Source organism: Cupressus sempervirens, chromosome 1 (assembly GCF_028749045.1).
Source record: "Cupressus sempervirens isolate cs-2001-9-10 chromosome 1, ASM2874904v1, whole genome shotgun sequence".
Classification (NCBI taxonomy): domain Eukaryota; kingdom Viridiplantae; phylum Streptophyta; class Pinopsida; order Cupressales; family Cupressaceae; genus Cupressus; species Cupressus sempervirens.
The window spans coordinates 785,146,625-785,153,809 of NC_143118.1; the positions used below are offsets into that span (position 1 = coordinate 785,146,625).

The window sequence follows — 7,185 nt, forward strand, 5'->3', positions numbered from 1 at the left end:
CCAAAATCGGAGATCAGATGCTTGAGATACGCCTCCCGGAGTACAAAATAGAACATCTGACTTTGACTACCAAAATAGGCAACCAAACTGCATCAAAACCCAAAAACACCTATACTACATCTTCATCTCGGAACCAGTTTTTCAGTGCATTTTTTGGATTGAAAAAATAGGTCTGTATGCTCAAGTTACGGAAAAAAAACCTCCAGGGCCTCTGAAAATGCAAAAAATTATTATTTTTTTTTTTCAAAAATAATTTAAAAAAAAAATCTTTTAAAAAATCCCTCGACCGCCGGTGGAGCGACGGCCGGGTGGCGAGAGGTTGGATGGCCACCGTGAGGCGGAGCAGTGGCAGTGGCCACCGGCGGAGCCGCTGGCAGACTGCCAGCGGTAACCGCTAGCGGTGGCCGTCAGCGGTGACTGATAGCAGCTCTGCTATGGTTAAATAAACGCCGACGGCTAAGATAGCCGAAAAAAGATTTTTTTTTGCAATTTTTTTTATTTTTGATGCCTCGTACTACGTGTAGTGGGCCGTACGACCCTGTCGGACAAAAAAATTTGACCCCCAGACCAACGGTGTCCAAAATGGACAAATTTTATATGGATCCTGACTGCAAATGGCCTTCCGGATCCAATGGAAGTGTCTGTTTGAGCCCAAAGTTGTCCGTACGGCCTCTCACTGCTCCAAAAAATGTAGCTTCTAAAATGCTTCAACAAATCACAAAAAATGAGCAGCAAGCTAGCTCTGATACCATGTAAGATTAGGTGAAAAACTAATCTCCCAAGAACACCTGCATGCATAAACCTGTCACATGGATGAAGCAAAGAACAGAGGCAAGGAAAAATCATTGAGGCCAAAAAGCCAGATCCATCTTATGGACATACAAAGAGCAATATCTCATATAATCCAATAAGTGAATGTTTAAAATACAAAGAGGTGAATCCTTATAAAGGAATCACGAAACCCAAAAAGGGAAACTAAAGCCTAAAAAAGCTAGGGTTGCACAATATAATTAATAAAATATTAATTATATGCACCTACAAGATAGCTTAAGAAAACTAGAGTAATAGGCAACTTAATTAATTAAATCAAAGTGATTTAATTAATAAGTTAGAACAAATAATTACTCTAACAAAAAGATAGTGTGGCCCTTTGCAAAGTTTTGGAGTTTGACCGAGAAAGCTAGGATTAGCCCATTAGAAATGCCGATAACAATTATGCAAATTAGTTTTTGGGGGTTTGAGAACTTTAAAGTTGGATTTTTTTGAGAGATTAGGTCCATAGAAACCTTTTCTATTAGGAAAGTTGAGCTCTAAACCCATCTAGGGAGAGTTTTCCTTTTTAGGCCTATTGGAGAAGGGGAGTCCCTAAGAAGTTGTGATTGATCTATGTCATTTGAGAACCATAGGCTTGAGGTTGGGCATGTAGAGTGGAGTCCACTTTTAGGGTGGAATATGGTGGATCAAAGGTCCAAATACAAACTCAATCAAATGCACGATTGAATCTAGTGACCAAAAGTGCCTTCAATAAGTGAAATGGTAAATTATCCATCAACAAGTCTTATGATGTGATCCAATAGCCCTAAAATATGAAATCCAAGGTACTTGAATAGGTTTCAAACTTTCTTCAATGGTTTAGACACCAAAACTTCAATATTCCTCAAACTAGGCCTAATAGGATGCCTTGTAGCACTATAGCAGCAGTCATAAAGATTTTTCTTCAAATTTTTCCAAAACACTAGGAAAATAAGTTATATATTTTAGTACCCTTTATGGACTACCTTAACATACCAAAAGGATAGGGTAGGTTTCTTATGAAGGTATATGACTATTTTCACTATTTCTTAGATTTTTAAGGTCTAATTCTCATTCATTTATAAAGGAAGTGCTAACCATTCTAACTCCCATGCTCCAAATATTTGCATAGTGTGATAAATAGGTACAAATAAAATTAATATGAAGTCAGTTTGACTCCAAGAGGTTTCTAGGTACCAAAGCCCCAAATTGTGCCTCAAAACCCTTAAATTTAGGGCTTCCTCAATGTCATGCTTCCCAAAGTTTCTTGCAACAAATAAAGGTTGGAAAACATTGTGTATAACATGTGTATACACATTCCATCATAAAATAGTGCCCTTTTTTGTCCAAAACTCTCTAACCTTCGGCCTATCCTCCAAATTCACTTAGTTTCTTAGTCGTCTTAAAAAATAGATTTCAATAATTGAACATCATATGGTTAGGGAATTATAGATTCAATTTCAAACCATTTCATATAGCTATAGTTTTGCAATCCTTTAAGAAAAAAGGGGTAAAGTCAAAGAAATAAAATGTTGAAACTACCCCTAACTTTCCTGCTTCTATTCTTGAGCATTTTCACTAAGGGGACAGGGTTGAAAAATTTATATTTTTATGTCTATTGGAAAAGAATCCACTAGCAATTTTACTGCTAGGTTAAATATTAGCAAGTGTTATAGATTTTTTAAACTTAAACTACCAACTTTTACTTTTAGTGTTATTTCTTGGGATAATTTTTTTTATGGAATCAATACATTGGATATGTATTGAACTCTATGCCTAATAGACCAATATAGATAACGCATGATATGAAAATAGTCAACTATTTCTTTTACTACATCTATCCTTCACATAATTACTTGATTAGATTTAGTCAAAATAAACTTTTTCAAAACTATCTTTCCTAGAAGAAATTTATACTATTTTTTAAATTTTACATTGAACATTCTCAATAGACCTCATCAATGTTTCATGCCTTATACAATTTAGTTTGGTTCCAGACCAGTCACATTGTTGTTGGAAAATTTGATCCAAGAATCATGGTAAAACATCTATCATTTTCTCTTAACACTAAAATTTCATATAATATGGAAATAGTTCAGCCCTTTTAGATCCTAATGTAGAAGACATGTAGTAATTTGCTACAACAATTCTAAGAAGCTTAATCTAATTGTTGAATGGATCGATCATCACTGATGTAAAAATGGTACTCCCTCAAAAATTTTCTATCATCCTCTGTACTTGTAGGTGAATGCATGAATGTTATGTGAACAAATAAGTAAACCTGTTGAGAAGTATAATACATTGCTTGCATCTTATTTTGTTGTTGTAGTGTGTAGTTCTTTGCAAAGTCTACAACTAAAACAATGGTATCTAGTGGAAACATATCTTCGCACAACTTGAATTGCAAATCCAGCCATCGAGCTCTATGTGTATGCCTTGCATACTTGTAAATAATCTTTTCATGAAAAATCTTCATGAACTCATATATTGGAATCTTTTCAATGACTAAATCACACCTTTTTCCATGTTTCCCATATTTTAGAGCATATGACATTGTCTTAAATTTTTCATAATCTACTATTTCATTTTTAATTGCATGTGTACTATCCATATGTTGACAAGTTGATAAAAGTTGCAAAGAATCACAAAATAAGCATGATGTCTTGTAAAAGTGTTGGCCATCTCTGATTTCACATAAAATGTTGGATATGAATTCCCTTGAAGATCTTGGTGGCTCATTCATGTCACAATCCTACAAAACAAACTTAGAATGCAAAAACACACATATATGCCTAAAAAAATCAAAATGGTTAGAAAATTCAATATGTATCATACAACAACAAGTTGTGCATGTGTGATTTATCTTGACATAAAAAGGTTTACCCATCTCAAAAAAGCTTTGACTTATTTGAATTTGAGGATATATACCAATAAATTTTGGGAAAAATTGTGTTTGAGTTGAGTCCAAAATTTTTTTCGCATATGGATCATGATTTTGGCTACCAATCCTCCTTCTTACAACATGTATTTGATTAGGAGAAACATATGTGTTATTTTTTCAAAAATCTTCGATCAATGATTTCAAAGCTTCACTAATTTCTTTATCCTTTCATGGTAGTCTACTACTAAATGTCCATAACTCATTTTTTGTTGTATCTTCCAATCTATCACGCCTTAGCATGGCTCTCCTTAGAGTACCTCTACCAATTTTTAATGTTTTTCTTGTCTTTCTCATGAGTCGAGCTTTCTTCATTTCACTACTTACTGTTGTTGATGTAAATAGTTGTCTTGTGATATTACTGTCTTTGGTGCATGATTTAGAACTCACTTTGTCATAAGCACTCATTAGATTCTTTACAATGTTTTTCTCATTTGAATAATCCATCATTCTTAGCCCAATAATCTTCATGATAGGCCTAAATTTCAAATTCCTCATAATTTCAAAAAATAATTGGCATTGACCTATAATATTTAATTCTTCAAAAAATAATTCCCACATACGATTAACTTTTCTTTGACAAGTATGCCTACTAATCTTGTCAGGCATTGATTTCAAAATGTTAGTATCAATATCAATCAAATATTTTGGTCTTCTAAAATGAACTCTAGAAGGTGTTATAATCTCTTGCATTCCCTCAACATTTTGAACATCAGCATAAGGTTGAGTGTATTGCGTACCCTAAACCGAAGATGATGTGCCTTGGAAATAAGATGCAAAAGATGGAATATCATCTACTTGTTGTGTTGATGTTGTGTCTTCAACATGACATGCTGGAGTGTGTACATCATCAAATCTACAAATTAGTGTCTCTTCAACATGAGAAGACGATATGACTCCAACATTAGAAGATGGTGTAGCTTCACAATTCAATTTTCTTTTTGAGCATAATAGTCTCATTTGTTCCCTTTGTCTTTCCAATCATTCTTCTTTGAAAGTCAAGTCTTCATTATTTCTTTGCAATTTTCTTTGTTCACATAGTAGTTTTGTTTAATCTTTTTTAATTTCCAAATCTCTCTCCCTATCTTCGTTTGTTTGAGTTTTTGATTTCTTCCTTGACATGATGATGATTTCTACATGTTAAATTATTCAAACATCTAAATTACTTACAATGTGTAAATTACAAATCATTCAAATACATATAAAAATTACAATTAATTGAATTAATACACACACACACACACACACACACACACACACACACATATAGAAACTTGTCAAATTTCTAACCATTTCGAAATAAAATTTCATTCAAACGTACAAATTTCAAAGAATTCACTATATATTGAACAACATGTCAAATTATAATCAAATATGTATCTATATATCAACAAAATACATTTTAAAAGGATTGTACTAAGCTTTTCTATAAAAAGAATATTCAAAAAGTCTTCAATTCATGTTTTCTATGTTGAAACCCATATTTTCTGTCAGAACAATAGAATGCACAATAGACAAAAAAGTAGAGAATGGATGAAATTGGACCCAAACTTGTTTTTTTACCATTTTTGGGTGATTTGACATAGTGCATACACACTATGTCAAAACACATATCTCCCTATCCCACCATCCCCCATCCCCTACTCTCTCTCAGTCTCCCTCTCCTCTCCCATCCCCTAATCTCTCTCTCTCACTCTCCCTCTCCTACTCCCTATCCCATTGCCTACTCTCTGTCTCCCTCATCCCCTACTCTATCACTCTATCCTCTCCCATCCCCTATCTTTCTCTCCTCTCCCATCCCCTACTCTATCTATCTCACACACTCCCATTCCCCTTCTCTCTAGTTACCCTCTCTCCCATCCCCTACTCTCTCTTTGTCTCTCTATCTCCCCTCTCCCATCCCCTGCTCTCTCTCTCTCTCTCTCTCTCTCTCTCTCTCTCTCCTCTCTCTCTCTCTCTCTCTCACTTTCCCTCTCCCACCACCTACTCTCTCTCACCCTCTCTCATCTTCCATCCTCTACTCTCTAGATCTCTCACACACTCCCATCACCCCTCTCTCTCTCCCTCTCCCACTCCCTCTCCCACTGCCTACTATCTCTCTCTCTCTCTCTCTCTCACTCTCTCTCTCACTCTCTAATATCTCTCTCCCATCTCCTACTCTCACTCTCTCTCCCATCCCCCTACTCTCTCTCACACTCACTCCCATCCCCTACTCTCACTCTCTCTCTACCATCTTGTTCTCTTTCAACCACCTCCTACTCTCTCTCACACTCTTTCCCATCCCCTACTGTCTCTCTTGCACACACTCCCATCCCCCCTCTCTCTCCCTCTCCCACTCCCTCTCCCACTACCTACTCTCTCTCTCTCTCTCACACACATGCACACACACACACTCTCTCTCTCTCTCTCACACACACACACACACACACACACACACACACACACACACACATCCATTTCCATCCCCCCTCTCTCCCTCTCCCACTCCCTCTCCCATTGCCTACTCTCTCTCCCCCCTCTCCCATTCCCTACCCTCTCTCTTTCAAACACATGCACTCCTATCCTCCTCTCTTTCACTCTCCTTCTCCCACTCCATCTCCCACTGCCTACTCTCTCTCCCCCCATCCCCTACTCTCAATCTCTCTCTCATACTGTACTCTCTCTCTCCCCATCCCCTACTCTCAATCTCTCTATGCCACCCTATACTATCTCTACCACCCCTACTCTCTCTCACACTTCCTCTCTCTCCCATACCCTACTCTCTCTCTATCTCCCCCTACTCTCTCCCCCCTCTCCCATCCCCCCCCCTCTCTCTCTCTCTCTCTCTCTCTCTCTCTCTCTCTCTCTCTCTCTCTCCCTCTCTCCCTCTCTCCCCCCCTTCCCATCCCCTACTCTCTCTCTCACTCTCCCTCTTCCACTACCTACTCTCTCTCCCTCTCCCACTGCCTACTCTCTCACCCTCTCTCCTCTCCCATCCCCTACTCTCTAGATCTCACACACACACACTCCTTTTCCACCCTATCTCCCTCTCCCTCTCCCTCTCCCACTACCTATTGTCTCTCTCTCACTCTCTCTCCCTCTCTACACACTCTCTCCCATCCCCTACTCAAACTCTCTCTCCCATCCCCCTAATTTCTCTCACACTCTCTCCCATCTCCTATTTTGACTCTCTCTCCCATCCCATTCTCTCTCTTTTCCACCTCCTAATCTCTCTCACACTCTCCCATCCCCTACTCTCTCTCTTACACACACTCCCACACCCCTCTCTCTCCCTCTCCCACTCCCTCTCCCACCACCTAGTCTCTCTCTCCCCTCTCCCATAACCTACTCTCTCTCTCTCTCACTCTGACTCTCTCCCTCTATACTCTCTCTGCCACCCCCTACTCTCTCTCACATTTTCAAACTCTCTCCCATCCCCTACTTCCTCTCTCTCTTACACACATTTCCATCCCCCC

General features: G+C 38.3%; 1 pseudogene; it reads right to left on the bottom strand.

Moving 5' to 3' along the window:
* Positions 1-270: 270 nt before the first annotated feature.
* The window catches only part of LOC149580211 (uncharacterized), a 198,958-nt pseudogene continuing 192,043 nt past the window's right edge, over positions 271-7,185 (bottom strand).